The sequence below is a fragment of the Erythranthe guttata genome, chromosome 8 (assembly GCF_056151865.1).
Source record: "Erythranthe guttata isolate IM_541 chromosome 8, IM_541, whole genome shotgun sequence".
Classification (NCBI taxonomy): domain Eukaryota; kingdom Viridiplantae; phylum Streptophyta; class Magnoliopsida; order Lamiales; family Phrymaceae; genus Erythranthe; species Erythranthe guttata.
The window spans coordinates 6,420,217-6,437,593 of record NC_142540.1 but is presented as its reverse complement, the minus strand read 5'-3'; the positions used below and the strand labels follow the sequence as shown (position 1 = coordinate 6,437,593).

The 17,377-nt window shown below is 32.4% G+C and overlaps 1 pseudogene; it reads right to left on the bottom strand.

Moving 5' to 3' along the window:
* Positions 1-2,770: 2,770 nt before the first annotated feature.
* On the bottom strand, positions 2,771-4,379 carry LOC148768393 (pelargonidin 3-O-(6-caffeoylglucoside) 5-O-(6-O-malonylglucoside) 4'''-malonyltransferase pseudogene; annotated as a pseudogene).
* Between the last annotated feature and the right edge of the window lie 12,998 nt (positions 4,380-17,377).

The window sequence follows — 17,377 nt, the reverse complement described above, 5'->3', positions numbered from 1 at the left end:
GATTCCGATCCGATCCATCCGACTTTCACCCCTACTCATCTCTCTCTTCAAACAAATAGAATTCTATTTTTTTATAAGATCGGATAAATTTATTTCTCTTCAATATTCTTTTATCGTATTAATAGAAAGACTTATATTGATATACCTTTCAATTAATTTTTTTATGATTGTACATTGTTTTTTTTCAAACATTTTGTACTATTATAATGGCTTAATTCCAATTTGCACCCTTGAAATATACCATTTTGGCACTTTGCACCCTCGAAAAATAATAATAGCACTTTGCACCCTCAAAACACAATAAATCATTCACAATGCACCCTCAATTGAATAATAAAGGCAATTTTATTTTTCATTGGTGTTTTTCTTTTTGGGGTACAAAATAAAAAAAAAATTGTTGTTTTCTTGAACCTCAAACCTAATTTCGAGCGGACAAAGTGCGAAAAAATAAAAATTACACCGGATTATTTGAAAAAAACTACATTATCTTACAAAAGAAAAAAAAAAATCCTTTATCACTAAATTATTCGATTGTGGATCTTTTATGTCACTGTTTGTAAAATATTAGGTGAAAATATTTGGAAGCAAAAATAATTTTCAGATAACTTGATAACGTAATAGCTGAATGATTTTTTTTCGTAAAATATTTTATTTTGATAAAACAATATAATTTTTAAATATGTTGATGGAATGTATTTTTATTTTTGATCTTTATAGTTTCAAAATGATTGATGAATAAAAAAAATATTTGACATTTGGCATCCTAAAAAAATATCACTACAAATATTAAATTTATATTTTTTAGCTTTAAAAAATCACTTGGGGTGCATTATGCATGATTTATTGTATTTCGAGGGTGCAAAGTGCTATTAATTTATTTCGAGGGTGCAAAGTGCCAAAATGGTATATTTCAAGGGTGCAAAGTGGAATTAAGCCCTATTATAATTGTAACACGTTTTTCTTTATTTTTCTTAATTATCATTTTTTGTTGTTTTTTTTATTGGAAGACAAAGACTAAAATGATTTAATGTAATTTTTTTTTCTTTATTTTATAATTTGTATATGTATTGAAACTTGTTGATTCAAGTACCATACCTAAAGACTATAGTTGAATTATTATGAATGTATGTTTAACCCCATAGGAGAGTAGTAATTTTAGTTGTAGTATAAAATCAACATCAAAATTTCATTCTTGTAAAACGAACTATTAAAAAATAGGAGATCAGACTTATAAGAATTCTGGAGTTATAAGAATTCTTGACGGTTCAGTCCAATATTATACAAGGGCACAAAAAAATAAAATTCGCCCAAGGCCCTTGGTGAGCTAGGGCCGGACGTGGTTGACCGAGTAACGTAATTATATTACTATCTATTATTGTAATATTACTGTAAACACAATAATATTATTGTTGTCACAGTAATATTACTGTCAACCATATCATTATTAATTATTTTGTCTTTTTTTTATTATATTTACCTTGTTGAACGGTCAACATATTAATATTACTGTATTACACAATAACAGTGAGTTTTATTGTGTTAATATTACTGTGATAGAGATTAATATAGCAATATTAATGTGCTAAACTGTAGTATAGTTAATATTACTGTGTTTAACAGTAATATAGTCAATATTACTGTCAACTACAACAATATTGTTGTTTAAATGGGGGCAAAAAGATGTTAAAGAAAATAAATTCAAAAAAAAGAAAAAAAAAGTTAACGCCGTCGGAGACCAGCGTTGACCGCCGGTCAGCGACGGCAGAAGAAGAAAAAAAATCGAAAAATTCAACGCCGGAGACTGGCGGACAACGGCGGCGATGGGCGAAATTGTACTCAAAATTGCGTTTTGGATCAAAATTGAATAATTTGTGAAATTGGGTCAAATTGAGGTTAAATTAAATTAAAGGATGAAATTGGAGTATATTAAAATGTGAGGGACTATTTAGTATCTTACAAATCTCTGAACAATGTGTGGACTTTTTCGTTAAATATCTCTTTTTGTCTGGACCTGATTTATGAATAAGTATCAATTGATGAGTTTATTTGTAATATGCCCAATTAATTATTTGAGTTTATATCAAATGAAATTTACAACTAATGGAAATTACTCAAATATATATAAAAAAAAACTTAAACTTATCCTATATTATGTAAACTAGTGAGGAAGCTACCTCAAATAAACCCGTATAACTATTACTAACTGGCATAGATAAAAATATGAGTTTTATAAACTATCTTTTTATTAGTAAGCGTAGGTAGTCCAAATTCGGAGTGTGATAAAAATTCTTCAATCGATGAAATTTGATATTAATTAACTAAAGGAAGAGTTTTTTTAATTATATTTTTTGATAATAATATACGTTAAGATAATAAGATAATTAAAAACTAATTTTACAATGTCATGTTGCTATCATTTTTTTTTCCATAAATGTTATTGTAAGTGCATTTAGATTATTTGTTACAAAATTGACATTGATTTAAACTTGTTCATGTTATATTTGCTAATAGTTAATAATATAATAATTATTTAATGTCATAAGTTACTATTAATTTATATTAATTAACAATTAGTTTATATTACCCAATTATCTTTCAAAGTTTGATCTAACCAAGGAATATTTTTATCTCTTCAAAAAATGGAAGAAACCATCATAAGATTCATATTTTTATATAGATAAGTAAGATAAGTAATAATTATAGATATAGATTATAGATATACGGACTTTTTAGCAATTTGGGAGGACTTTTTACAATCACTCAAAAGTTCGGCGAATTATAACAGATAGAAAAGGATGCACATATCGGCAAATATCAAGTGAAATAAATTATTACATACGAATTATTTAATATTCTAAAAAAAGTCCAAAAAAAATTATAAGGAATTAACAGACAACTAATTACATATATATGTTTGTACTGAGTAGACCACCACTCTCGCAAGCAAACCACACAAAATGTAAACCATAATTGACTAGATTCGAACCGGTAATTTGGTTTCCAATATCTTAATTAGGTTGCAAATAGTTTAATATGGTCGTTCTTCTCGAAGTAAGGCATGTCACTACGATTCAAATGCACCCACGCCTCCAATCCACCACCCTCTTTGCTATCCATAAGTACGATTATGTTCGCCCGAGAAAACGCCCCGATTCCCGCCTCCACGGGCTTCCCCCACCCAAAATCCGCTTCGTAAAATCCAAACTTGCTCCAATCGCTAAAAGAAAAAACATTCACCTCCCCGCCCATCGATTTTGCCCTCACATTCACCAAAGGCTCCATAATTATACTTTTCACATCCCGACCCGTTGGAGAAAATATTTCAGCACAATCAGCGACGGTTTTTTCAATACCGTCGCCTAGTATATCGACCAATTCTTGATTATTATTATTATTATTATTCCCAACAACGGTGTTTGGAATCATGCACCGTGTGGGCGACAGTATTACCCAATTCCGACAGGAATGTTTGGGAAGAGGCGGAAATGTTCTCCCACGCATGTTGACCGCCTGAGCGATGAGGCAAGCTCTCGATTTCCCACTGTGCTTCGCCCGGTCCACTCCGATCATGGCCTCCGCTATGACCGCGGACACCACGCGCACTCTCGAGTTTTCTGGCAACCTCAATTTCGATCTCAATCTCGCTATAGCCTCCTTGTGAAACGAAAACCTCTTGACGACAATGTTGGGATCCCAACACGTTTTTATAGAATCGCCACGACTAATGTAGCTGCCTGGAAAAAAGTCGGGCGGTGTGTCGAAACTCGGTCGGATGTTTATACTCCCCACCATCCCTGGATTTTTGTTGGCGTTCGACCAAACGGTGAGGAAAGTCCCCACGGAAGACGCGTCGAAAATTCTATGAGAAATACTGACGCTGACTACAAGCCCACCGCACTTGAACCGTGTGATCCGAATCGAGAGAAGTGGGTCGGTCGGAGATTCATCCACTTGGTGAAATTTAGGTGGGAGGAAGTAATCATTTAGAAGCTTCACTTCCCTTTTGGATGCAAGAATGACATCACTTAGCGTCACATTGTCAACAACTTGTGCTTCTACGAATTCGGCACCGGAATCATTGCAGTCAACCGAGTGATCCTCTTTGATGTATCTTCCGGCAAGAGGGTAGAATTGGGGTAGAATCTTGGATAGTGATTCTTGAAAATGGGTTGTTGTTATTTGTTTTGGATTGTTTGGTGATATTGGGTTGTCATATAGGAGAATTACTCCAACATTCATTGGAGGGTTAAGATAATCTATGAAAGATATCTTGTGATTTCTAAGGCTTTGAGGAGTTGGGGAGCATGGTTTTATCAACTTGGTGCTAACTATATTCACTTTCATGGTTAAATTAAATGTAAATGTAATGGATGGGTGAAGGAAAATTGATATCTTGGTTGATGGTTCCAACTTTGTTGGGGCTTCTCTTTTATAGTGAGAGTTGGAGGGTAAAATGGGAATATTGACATTTTTAGACTTTTTTAGTAGGTGTAAATTACGATGTAACGTGAAAGTTATGCGCGATTGCAAATTGCAATTTATATATATTTTGATAGTGACGCAATCTTGACTTTCATAAAAGTAGGAGAACAAAGAGTTGAATACATCTTCATTAATATTTTGTTTTCAACTTAGTTTGAATCCACCGATGTTCATTTGAAAAATGTTACGATCAAAATATTTTACATGTGTTTGGTATGGCGAGAATAGTAAAGTTATATAATTGTAATATTTTAATCTGAGTTAGATTGTTGTGTACATATTAAGAAAATTAATAAAATAATAGTTATAGTGCATGGCATATAAAATTACTAAAATATCCTTGGCAATAGATGTTTTTCGAGTAATTAATTAAGAGTAATAAAGGGTAAAATTGAAAATAGTGCAATTAATACTTTATTGAAAATTTAAAATGTCAAATAATTTGTGATAAGAAAAACTCTCTAAAAAGATACTCCCTCCGTCCAGTTTTATGTCTGTTTTTTAGAAAAACTCTCTAAACAGATACTCCCTCAATTTCTCTGTATCGCTGTTTCCGTGTCCGTACTATATAGCTTAAATATCATTGTAATTAATTATTTTTTAGTTAATTAATTAAGAGTAATAAAGGGTAAATTTGAAAACAGTGCAACTAACGCTTCATTGGAATTGTAAAATGACTAATAATTTTGAAAAAAGAAACTGTTCAATGAGATAAATAATATAGAACATATAGAATTTCGGAAAAGTGTAGACCACAAAAATTTGTAGATGTTGTGGATATACTTCCAATTCAACTTTAATCAATAGAAGTTGGCAAGAAAAGGACATAGCCAAACATACTTCGCTGTCAATTTGACCCGAAAATTTAATAGTAATATATATATTTTAATTTTTGTTTTAACAGCATGGATTTGAACAACCAATAAAAGGACTCCTATGCATGTGCTCCATCACCCTTACACGCAGTGGCGTATCTAGTGTGGTCCAAGGGTGTGCTACTGCACACCCTTGATTTTAAAAAAAAATTATTTCCTATATATTTATCAGTATATACCTGAAAATGTAAAACCTTGTCAATGCAATGCTGTAGCTTAATTGGTTAAGTGCTCTGTAGGATTCGTTCGAGGTATAGGGTTCGATACCTGAGAGTCTCAACCTCCTATTATTGTTTCTTTTTTATTCCCAATTTTCCATTACATACAATATTTCAATTATTTTAAAAAATGTTGAATATGTGGGTATTTTTTAATATTAAAAAAAAAAATCTCCTAATATAACATATATTTTGCTATTTGTAACTTTAACTTATTTACCATTTCTTTAATATTAAATATAATATAAATTATTCCAAAATTCAATATTTCAATTGTTTTAAAAAATGTTGAATATGTAGGTATTTTTTAATATTTAAAAAAAATCTCCTAATATAACATATATTTTGCTACTTGTAACTTTAATTTATTTACCATTTCTTTAATATTAAATATAATATAAATTATTCCAAAATTCTAAATATTGAATATATATATATTTATTATTTCAATTTTTTTTCTATATTTACAACTATGTGGTTTTTTTTTCTTTTTGAAAATTCAAAATCCGCTAATGAAACGTACATTTTGTCACTTGCAACTATAATATGTTTACCATTCGTTTAATATTTTCACCAATTTTATGTCTAAATATTTCTTAAATTTGCTCAAAAATGGTAAAATAATCCCTTTAAATTTAAAAATTTAAAGATTTTTTATTATTTAATGTGTATAGTATTCAAAAAAAAAAAAATCGGGAGCGCAGCCCCCGAACCCCCGTAAACTATTAGCCAATCATTATATTTTTTACTATATTTAATTTCGAATACCCTTGGCAAAAATCATGGATTCGCCACTGCTTACACGCGACTACATGGCTTGAATAGAAATGCATGTATGAACGTAGCTTATTTATCAATGTCTTGTTGACTAAGGAATGAAAAGGGATATATGTAGACTAGTAAATATCCACTAATGCTACGTGTCCTTTATTTAGTTAGGATGAGCACATGGTTTGTATGACCATGCATGCAATTTCTTTGTATAAATAGGAGTACTTGCCTTACGAATGAGATATAGTTTCATTAGCAATACTTCTCTCTCTCGTTTTACAGTCATTAATCCAAAACATATATTCAAGTTAATTTCTATATACACTTAGTCTTTCGTATTTAATATTTTGTATAATATTTTGTAAAAATTCGATGATACCGATCATCGTGAAATCGTATCAATTAGTATCCATGTGATTAGGTTACGATCTTATCGATAATGTATTTTAGTTAAATAATGACACCTGAAAGACAGTGATTGAAAAACCCGTGCAAGAGAAACGAGTTTGTTTGTCCAACAATATAATTGCTCGAACGAGAGCGGCACCATTATATATAGAAGCCGAAGTGACTGCCACATGTTGGCCTAAAACCTACACACAAGTGAACGTATTGTACAAGTAATATAGTGGACAATTAAGTCTGGATATCGAACCCACAGGGAAAATTTAATTATTTAATCTAGACACTATCAAGCCCACCCTACACAATCGAATTTTGAGAGAATTAACTAAATTAAAAAGCAAGCAAAAATAAGAAAACAATTTAAACACGAAGATTAATCAAAGTAGACAAGTCTAGGACTTTATTCTTCCCCCTATGTGATTATTACTCCCCCAATTCCTTCAATTATGCAAGCAATTAACCTGAGATGCTAAAATAATCATAACCCGTTTCCGCGTGTATTACGATTCTAATACTCTAGATTCAATTACTACATTCCTATGCAATTAATTCTAGAACACAACATTAAGCACAAATCTCAATAATGGCTACCTAAGAGATTAACTATATTCCTATGTTAATACCACAAAGGCTCTTCTACCACAGTTTTAATTATTAACCCGATCTTCCGGTTCATGCGATTAACAATAACATAAAAGCGCATAAAGTGGCCAAATTCATGAACTTAATAAAACAAGTAGAAAAATAATCCGGAATTAAAACTTGCTTAAAATCATAGAAAAGGGTTCATAAATCCCACATAGGGTTCCAAATAAAATCCCAGAAATAAATAATTTAGCTACTCATGATTAAAGCAAAAACACAATAAAATAAATCATAGACGATAAATCTATGCTTGGAGTCTTCGAATTCTTCGTTATTGCATTGTTGCTCTTGAAATTGCGTAAAAAGATCCCCAATTGTGTGCTTGAGTTGGTCTTATATAAGGTGAAAAACTTGGGGAAGAAGGCAGTTTCCTTGTGCAATTAAAATTCGTTTACTGCGCAGCTTCGGAGTCTCGGACGGGGTCCTACAATTTGAACTAAAACTCCGACGGGGTCCGAGCATTAAATCTTCAGAATTTTGATTTTTTTCACTTTTGACCGATATTTTCTCCAAAATTGCAGTTTTGACCCCATACTTTTCCAACTCTTCAATTTGTACCTAAAACACAATAAATCAACTTTTTAAGCACCAATTATCGTTAAAACATACCAAAAGCTCAAATAAAAAAAAGTACGAGAAAATGTAAAAATATATACTTAACACACCCCCAAACTTGAACTTTTGCTTGTCCTCAAGCAAAATCTACCAAAAAGCAAATAACTCAACTACTACATCTCATTACATAGATTAATGATCAACTTCACGTTTTCAGAACTTGTAATTATAATGACAATTTTTAGGCATTCGCAAGCTCAAAATTCAAAAGCACTTAGTCACTCACCATTACCAAAAACCACAAATCATGCAATTGCTTCAAGCATCCAATATTTGCAAATTAAAAATAGAAAGAATTTATACTTACATGTATATGTTTGACTCCAAATACTCACCAAATTATTCTACTCTACTAATATCGAACATTAAGCTATTGTGATCATTGGGGCTTTGTGGCTTTCAATTGTTAGGCTCTTTGGTTCGAGGTAGGAAATATGGGTATATGTGGCTATTCTTCTTGAATTTAGGTGATTACGCCAAAATTTGAAAGATAAGCGTTTGAAACAATTAATTCACCTCTACGGACTTTAATAAACTCGATTCTCAAAAGTTCAAAAGTCTCCACTTTCGCTTTTGAGGCAATGGGTCGAGTTTTCAAAAATAATTCAACAACTAGTCCTTATTTCTCCCTTCTAGTCTCTTCCTCTTCTCTCTCTTTTTTTTTTTTTTTTTTTTTTTTTTTTTTTTTAATATATATATATATATATAGAAGCATAGATATTTGTCTTCTCTTTTTTTTTTTTCTTTTTTTTTTCTTTTCTTTCTTTTTTTTCGAAGAAGAAGAAGAATAACCTTATAACAATTTTCGACCTAACCCCAAGGGGTAATTTTTCAAGAATCTCCACCTATTCTACCTTACACATTGACTAAAAGAAAGAACACCTTTTCTCCGAGGCTCAAATCAAGGTTCTAAGGATAATTTCAATAAAAAGGTCGGCTTGAAAGGCTCAAACGGTTCAAAGAAGGCCCAAATCATATCCCAAATCACTCACTACTCAATACTTCGTATCATAGATTTCCTAAGGTGAGTTCTAAAACCGAACATAGCATGATCTAGCACAAATTAATTCCAAATTTAAAATACAAAACATTCAACCAAAGCAATGCACAAAGTGTGATTCCTAGCAATAACTCGCTTCTAAGTTCCGTTGAATCGAAAGCTAAACAAACATCTAATCCTTATCACACAAAACAAGCAATCTCATCATCAAACATTGATCATCTCTCATCATCATAAATCATCGATGCATTCGACTCAAGCAAATATAATTTTTTTTTATATTCCGGAAAAACGAGAAAAACAATAAAAACGAATAAAACCTAATGCATGCAAACTAAAACAAATAAGCACAAAAATAACATGTTTTTTCTTTTCACCCCCAAACTTAAAATTTTCGTTGCCCTCAACGAAATTAGCACAAAGTTAAGGATAGAAAACACCTGATTCAGTCGGAGTCGATGTGATCGGTGTCCTCCTCCCTAACTCTCTCACGCTCGTCCTCATTGGGTGGTGGCACTTTTCTTTCCCTTTCCCTTCCCTTTGGAAGATGATGCTTCGCTCGTGCGGCCTCGTTTGTTGGATGACATAGTTGAGAGAGAGGTTGGAATAGATTCGGTGAGAATTGGTTGACAATCAAACTCAAAATTTGGTTGGAGAAAATTGTCGAACACCTTGTGGGCGTGCCTTGAAAGAGTAGATTTTGAAGAATTTGTTTCAATTCTCTAGCCTCCATTTGTGTGTGGGAGTTTGAGAGAAGGAAAGAGGAGGGTTTAGGAAATAATTGGGGAGAAAATCTAATGTTTTAAAGTTAAACGCCCCAAAAATAGTCGGACGGCCGTCCCGGGTTTTGTGCTGATTTTCGGACGGCCGTCTGAGATCGTCTGTCTCCCCACTGTTCACGGGACGGCCGTCCCATGTTTGTGCCTTATTTTCGGACGGCCGTCCCACAAGCAGTGCTGCCGTTTGGGACTTTATGTTTCCCAGACGGCCGTCTGAGATTTTGCTTGCAATTTCGGACGGCCGTCTGGACCCCCTGACCATGTTTTCGACCCTGAAAATTAAAATTCAAATAAACTAATTAGAATGCATGCCTATGACGATAAAAACGAAATGAAAAATTAAATAAAACTACGAATACATAAAGCTCGGGTTGCCTCCCGAGAAGCGCCAAGTTTAAGGTCTTCAGCCGGACGTTGCTTCTTTATTTTCAAGCAAAAGCGACCGAAGTCACTTGGAAATCTTCACTCGCTTCCCAATACGGTTTGAGCCGGCTCCGCTTCACGTTGAACGTACGATTTGAATGTCGCTCCTTTATTTTGACCACCTCGTGAGGAAGAATTTCCTAGACAATAAACGGCCGCGACCACTTTGATTTGCGCTTCCATGGAAATAACCAAAGACGGGATTTGCACAATAACACCAATTGTCATTTGTGCAATTCTTTTTTGATTTTCTCTTTACGACCACAATAGCTTGACTCATCCTTCTCTCGTGACTTGCTCGAGTCTTTGGGTGGAAACATCTTCCTTGCATTCTCCTCGTCGTCAAAACCTCGACTCGTATGACTTTCTCTCGGAGGAGTTGAAATTGAGTCCATGAAGTAAACTTGCTCCTTCCGATTCTTGTTTCCGCCATCATCTCCTGCACTCAAAGATGCTTTCTCATTGTCCAAGATCAAAACATCAAACTTTTCATTATTTGTAAAATCCATAAGCTCAATAGCAAAACAATCTTTATTATCACATGGATTTTTATTAGCACTAAAAACATTGAATTTGATTGTTTGGTCATGCACAGTCATTGTAAGATCACCACTAGCACAATCAATTAGCGTCTTCGAAGTGGCTAAAAACGGTCTCCCTACGATAAGAGGTATCTCCCTATCCTCATCTATATCAAGTATAACGAAATCTACAGGGAAGATAAATTTATTAACATTCACTAACACATTCTCTAAAATACCTTTTGGGTAAACTAAAGATCTATCGGCTAATTGAAGAGTTATAGCCGTCGGTTCAATTTCTCCTAACCCAACATTTTTAAAAGTAGAGTACGACATAAGATTAATGCTAGCGCCTAAATCAATGAACGATCTAAAATTTTTACCTCCTATAGTACAAGGAATAGTAAACTTACATGGATCGCCGAGTTTTTGTGGAAGAGGCCGAGTAAGAATTGCACTAATTTGCTCCGTGAGTTGGATCATCTCGTTCCCTTCAATTTCTTACTTTTCTTCACGAGGTCCTTGAGGAACTTCACCCACTTTGGCATCTTTTGAAGTGCTTCAATGAAAGGAATATTTATGCGAATTTCCTTTAACTTGTCCAAAAATCCTTGATATTCGGCATCGAGCTTCTTCTTTATAAACGTTTGAGGATAAGGGATTGGAGGTACTTGTGAAGGCATTGTTGATGGTGGCTCTTCATGAGTTGATTCTTTTTCCTCATTAGTATATACCCATAAATACCCTCAATTAATATTTATATAGCTATTTATTTAAATAAGGGAACAAATCTCACACATCACTCTATCAATCATTTCCCTCTCATCTCTCCTTTTTCACCTCTCTTACTTTCACATGTGTGTCTCTCTCTCTCTCTCTCTCACACACACACACATGTTTCTCTCTCATCTCACATATCATCTCTCTTTCCCATATCTCATTCTTTGTATTTATGTATAGTTGAATTATTATTTTTATTTGCATTTTTTAATTGATGTTGTTTTAATAAACTACCAAAGTTATTTAAAATAACAAAATGTGTTTGCAATAAAAAATAAATAAAAAATGCAAATTAAAATAGAAAAAATAAATTATACAATATTATAGGATATGCAGCCACAATCTAAAAAGTATAATATTTTCACAATAAAGTATATTTGACGCAACAATAAATTAAATTTCAAAGAGTAAAATGATAGTAAATCATTAAACAATATTTTTTTCCCACTCGCACTATCGAGGAACATCTTCTTGTCAGCGGCATCAACCGAATATAGTCTTCGTTCTTTTTCCCGTGCATGATGAGTTGAAACACTCACATGATAGAATAAAATGTACAATCTTGAACCTACAAATAATAAATTGCAAACTTTAACCACAATTTACTAATTGCAAATTGAAGGAAAATAGCTAAAAAAGAATTGTGATTGCAAACAACGAACAACATATGCAAGTTCAAACAAGATTTGTAAAATACAAACTACAAACATCTAATAAGAACTTCAATTAAGACCAAACATGAACTGCAAACAACAAATAACAACTTCAATTATAATAGAGAACCGCAAGTGCAAACTGCAATTAGAAATGTATATCCAATTGCAAAACAACTTAATGTAGCCCCTAGTAACATGCTCACCAAATTAACCACAACAACATGCAAACTCATACTAAAAATTTAAGTGCAGACTCAAAATAGCAAAGCCCAAATCATACTAAAATTTGTAGACTTCAAACTAAACGCAAACCAAAATTTTGATACAGTTACCTAAATACCAAAAAACAAACTCAACATAGTAAATAATAAACTCGAAACAGCAAAATGTAAACTCGAAACAACAAAATGTAAATTCGGTATAGTAAATTCGAACTAGCAACAATCAAATACTTAGTCTCAAGAAATTAGAGATGCATGCACACTTAAAATATAGTTACATCTAAAAAAAACATAAACAAACTACTAACATCAACAAACCTTGCAATTTATATCTGATTTCTCGGGGATTCGAATTCATCAGCCTCGTTCGATGTCTGAAGGAAAAAAAGAAGGGCTTTTGAATGAGTATTGAAAAAATCGAACAATCATATGTACATGTAGTTAATAGGAGTATTGCTTACTGAGACTAAATCGTGTTTGAGTCATTGTAGAAATCACAAAAAACAGATGAAGAAACAACAAACGATGTCTTCAAACAACAAACGATCTTCAAATAGCAAACGAGAAAAGAAAAAAAAATCTAATTCCTCAACGTAAACAACAAACGACATTTTGTAAATTGCAAACGGTCCGAGGACCCTACCTATGGCAGACTCAATTCGATTTTTGGTTAGGTTTGATATTGATAAAATCGATGTTTGGGAGCGATGGAAATTGAAGAAATCGATTCTTGGCAGCGGTGGAATTTGAGATTGAGAATACGTGAATTTTTTGGAATGGGTTGATTAAATGCAGGGAGAAAAATATGGGATATATATTTTGGAGATTTTTCTTTCCATATATTGTTAGGGATATTTTTGACATATCATAAATAATAAATTTACTAAAAATTGAGTTTTATTAGTTGGATTTATAGATATATAATCTCTTATAGGAGGACCTATAGCAAATTACCCCTTTTGTAAATAACATTTTTGTTAGTTAATTGCCAGCTGTATAAACGTTGTATCGATAAATTATCAGGTATCAAACATAACTCGGTAATGAATTATGGAAAAGCTGAATTTTCTTCTTCACTCTTCTTTCCTCAATGATGAATGCTAATATGGTATCAGCCTGATATGAATTTTGCGAATTTTAATGAATTTTAAAAAATATGCGCATTGTGAAATATCTAGATTGATTATGAAATTAGACTTGTAGTTTTGATTAAGAGTTTAGATGCGTCATGTATTTGCGACGAAATCGTGGTGACTCCTTTTGAAATTAGGGATGGCCATGGGGCGGGTATTGCAATCCCCGCACCCGCCCCATACCCGTTACGGGTTGACACTACAAGAAAAAGGTCCTTTAACAACACTCGGTGTGTGTTGTTAAAGGGAAACAACAACGCGTCATGGTAGGTTGTTGACCAACATGTTGTTAAATCTCAGTATATTTGACGAAGTGCATCGCCAATTGTAGAACATATAAATGTATGTTGTATAAGATTTACAACAACGCAATGTGTATCTTGTTATTGGGAATTAACAACATTTAACGGCGCATTGTCGTAATCTATACGACAAGGCTTTTGCGCATTTTGTCATACACAAGATACAACATGCACCCGACTGTGGTTATAAATGTTCCACAATGTGCATCCGACTATTGTAGCTAATCTAACTACAAGGTAAGATGCATGTTGTCGTATTACTTGAGCTCACAAAAAAAAATATTAATTTTTTTTAATAATTAAAACATAAAGAAATCGGATTTTCAAATCCAACTCAATATTGTCCATCCAATACATCAAAATCCTTGAAATACAAAATTATCCAAGAGTACTATAATCGTGTGACTAATTCTAAGCAGCCGTCAATGCTCATCTTTCATTTGCCTTGCCACATGACTCAATTATGATCAACAGAAGTCAAGTGCTCCAGAATCTACTTAAAAAATTTCAACAGGTGTTATTACTCACGAGACAAACTCTTCACGCATTTATTAACTATAAAATGAATAATAAACAAAAGCTACTACACTAGACTTCTGTATCATAATGTTTAACAATATGGTGCTATGAAACTGATAAGTAAAGCATACCTTAATAGGGAGAATTATGTAGCAATAACACCGTAAACTATTTTCTTACTTCATTGCAGTGCTGCATACAGAGTCAACTCAGAATCAGGAGTCTTATCAATTATCACTAAGCTGAATGATATATAAAAGACTTCAAAGAATTTCCGTATATATGTATAAAATAAGAACTAATAATTTGATTAATTACCAGCCGTCCGACTTCAATCCTCATTTTCAGCTTGTAAGATTTGTTAGGAGTGAAGCCTTTAGAAACCATTGCAAGTATCTATCTGGAAAAGTTAAAACAATTAGTTAGCAAGTCCGTAGAAGAAAAAAAGAAATTGAGCAAATAAGTATTCTTTTATCTCTCTAAAAAAATATCCAAAACGTGAAATTCAGATTCAAGAAGACACATGAAATTGTAGAACCCGCCCCCGCCCCATTTTGCACCCGCGGGTACCCGCCTTGTTTGACGACCTGTTTTTCCTTTTCTCTTCCATTTCAACTTTTTCTTCTCATTTTGAATATAAAAATCAATTCTAATTATGTTCCTTAAAAAAAAACATCCACTTTTTTTTTCCAACGCCAATATATATATATATATATATATATATATATATATATATATATATATATATATATATATATATATATATATATATATATATATATATATATATACATGTTAATTATTAAATACAATTAAAATATAAATGCAAATCAACAATCATTTTATAAAATAACATATTACATCAAAAATTAAAAGCAAACATTCTTTGAACAAGTCACCCAGTCACATATGTTCAACATTACTTAATACAAAATAAATAGAAAAATAATACAAATAAGGGTATTATACGTAAATAAAAAAATACGGGTGGTAAACGGGGCCGGTACGGGTCGGGTATCGGGGAAATTTTACTATAACCGTACCCGCTCCTTACCCGTTGCGGGCATAAATTGTAAAACCCTTACCCGCCCCAATCCCTAACGGGGCGTGTATTACCCGTCTAAAACGGGGCGGGGTGGGGCGGGTACCCACCGGGTCGGGTAATATTGCCATCCCCATTTGAAATGTAATAACGACGGAATCGTGGTGAACCCCTTCAAATTGTATTACATGATAATTTTCTTTTATAATTGATTTGGAAATTGAATCTCTAATTAAGGGTGCAAATATTATGGCTATGTTTGGTAAGCTTTTGGGCTTTCGTTTCCATTTTATTCCGGAGAAAGGTATTTTGGGAGAAAAAATTAGAAATAAAATAAAGTTTGTTTGTGTTTCGAGAGGAGATAATTTGTAATGTAGCAAGTCAAATCATGTCTGAAAGGTGTTGGGAAAATGTATTTTTGAAGAAGAATTTAAAAGATAAAGTGATTTGATTTTGTATTTTAGTGAAGACAATTTTCACTGTAGCGGTCAAATCATGTTTGTTAGAGAGAGAAATATTTAAATTTGTTTTGGGGAAAGTTTTTGAAAATAGTGTAGAAAGATAATTTTCATTTTGGGGAAAATGTGAAAAGAATTTGAAAACGTTACCAAACATAGCCTATATGTGTGTGTCAGATTCAATTTTTTTTTTTTTTTTTACTTTTACTTTTCTGCTAAATGTTGGGATAATTCGTAGGAAAAAAAATAAAATAGACACAAATTTCATGTGATTGGAATACAACTGTACCTCATATTCACGGGGATATGCAACAATGAATTTTCATTATTTCAGTGTTATAAGCACAATAATAAGTTTTATATAATAAACGAAAGACTTCATCTTTATCTTGATGCCGTTTTTGTGCAATATTTAAAACTAGTGACATTGTGCCAGACTCTTCTATTTTGCACGGTTGAACTCCCTTCAACGTTGAATCTCTTTAGTGAACAGATCGACCTCCTCCCAAAAATATTTTAAGTCCGTCTTATAAAGAATCGAATTGTTTTTTTTTTTTTTTTTTTTTTTGCATAGAAGAAGAAAAACTTAAATCTCGATTGCTATTGATAAACTCACGTTCTGGAGCAAAAATAAGAAGATCAGAAAACTTGGTCTCTCTGAAAGAAAGCATAAAATTTGTCTCAATTAGGGGTGTAAATGAGCTGAACCGGCTCATGAGCTTGATGAGCTGGATCGAAAAAAAGCTTGAGTTCAAGCTTTCGAGCACAAGTTTTCCGACGAACTCGAGCTTGAGCTCATCTTTAGTTGTGTGTGTGTTAATATATATATATATACATATATATATATATATATATATATATATATATATATATATATATATATATTATTCTATATAAGAATGGATGTGCCAGCGTCATTTTTGCACTCAGATTTTTCAATTATTTTTTGCCACTTTAATAATAAAACGACGCCGTTTTATGTATTTTCGGCCAAAAAGTAACTTGCAGCATTTTCTTTTCTTAGTTTTTTTTAATCCATGAACGGTACTCTGCACGGGACCCACTGTCGGTGATTGATGTCACATAACATGTGCAGACACTTTGTTCCATTTTCCCTCTTTTCAAACGTGGGCCCCGAATTTTTTTTTTCTTTTTCTTTCCATTTTACCGCCATACACCATCCCTACCTCTCTCCACAAATTTAATGCAATTTAAATATTCTTTTCAAATGGGGCCCACGAATATTTTTAATTTTTTTTTTCTTATCCCATATAATTGTACTGTCACATACCTCTATGGACGTTGCAAGTTGCAACGAAAATTTCACCTTCCCAGGTTTCAGTATAAAAATTACGATTTTGAAACAAATTTTTTTTTTTCCGGCTTCTGAAATTTTCAACTTTTTATTTCGATTTCAATTATGATGTGATTTATTTTTATTCATTTTGTTGAACTGAAATTTAATAGTACTTTTATCGAAGTTTATGTTTTTATTTGTATTAGTTCCATCAATTATTCAAAAATAATATTAC